General features: G+C 42.9%; 1 pseudogene; it reads right to left on the reverse strand.

Annotated features, from left to right (window-relative positions):
* Positions 1-999, reverse strand: LOC130138283 (zinc finger protein 2-like; annotated as a pseudogene).
* Between the last annotated feature and the right edge of the window lie 415 nt (positions 1000-1414).

Consider the following 1414-nt stretch of genomic DNA (forward strand, 5'->3'; position numbering starts at 1 on the left):
TCAGATTTTTAAGGACAAGTCAAGCTGACAAAACTCCTCTTGATGAGCATTCTCTGGTCGATACCCTTTCGAAGCCGACCCGTACTTCGCCATCTCTCACACCCCTCCGTAGCCCACGTCTCCAAGAAAGCTACCCGCGTGCTCGTGGTGGCGTTGATGAGTGCGACCGCGCGACTCGAGCCTGACTGCGAGCGCACTGCGTGAGCTTTGACGGCCGAGCTCAGCTCCGATCTGCTTATCTTGGCAAGGGTGTGCTCGAGCTTGTGCGCGCTCTGGTGGCCGCCGCTCGCCTTCGAGCTATAGAACTTCCTATGGCAGAAGTCGCACAAGAACATCCGAGCTACTTTAGATGGACTGTGTGGCGACGATGACGATGAGGACAACGGGTCGAGGAAAAGCTCAAGGTGTTGGATATTTCAGCAGTTTTGAAATTTTTTTTAGAATTAATTATCGCCATAAAGCTATCATTTTATAACGATTTTGCAACGGTCGTATAACGGTTTTGTAACGTTTATTTAATTGTTCATAAACCATTCATTATTTTACAACGGCTTTATAATAGTTTCTTAACGGCTTTTTCCTAATGGCTCTTTCATTTAAATATAAAATAGAACTTCAAATGCAATCAAAATATATGCACAAAATTATAAAGAGAATATACTTTTCTTCTCAAATATTTTCTTTCCTTGCAGGGTTATACACATAACGTTATTCATGTTCCTTTTAATATTCAGTACGGAGTATAGAAGAACGTCTGTTGTATCTTGGGAGAATAGCCGCTAGAGCCTTACGTACTAAGTTTCACACTCCGAGAGGTGGAATTGTCCTTAAGGACAATGACTAGCACGCCTCATGCAATTGATATTATTTTCTCATATTCTTCAATAGATTTTCAATTCTTCTTATTTTTTCACGTAACATTTTTCCCAACACCAGGTTGGGCTGGTTGTTTGGTAAGCTGAGATGAAGGGATGTGTTGAGTTGATAATTGTAATGCATTGGAGAGAGAGAGAGAGAGAGAGAGAGAGAGAGAGAGAGAGAGAGAGAGAGAGAGAGAGAGAGAGAGAGAGAGAGAGAGAGAGAGAGAGTATGATTGAAAGAAGAGAGAGAGAGAGAGAGAGAGAGAAAGGGAGAAGAGGAGAGAGATGATTGAACGGTTAAGAGCGAGATGTTAGTCACGGGAGTGAGAGCGACAGAGAGAGATTGAGAGATGGGTAACAGTGGTGATGCGAAGAAGAGGGTATGTGCTGCATTATATCGGGGAAGATGATTCACTGTTACTTCAGCCACTGATTAACACAAGAGCAAGAAAATGATGAGTTTAAATGAGAGTGTGTAAACGGGAGAGACATATAGAGGGAGAGATAAGTGGGGAATTGTCTCTTAATGGTCCACTGTCGGTCCATAGAAATGT

This window comes from Syzygium oleosum, unplaced genomic scaffold, assembly GCF_021117445.2.
Source record: "Syzygium oleosum isolate NSW1041296 unplaced genomic scaffold, Sole_v2.1 Sole_v2.01, whole genome shotgun sequence".
In the NCBI taxonomy this organism is placed as follows: Eukaryota; Viridiplantae; Streptophyta; class Magnoliopsida; order Myrtales; family Myrtaceae; genus Syzygium; species Syzygium oleosum.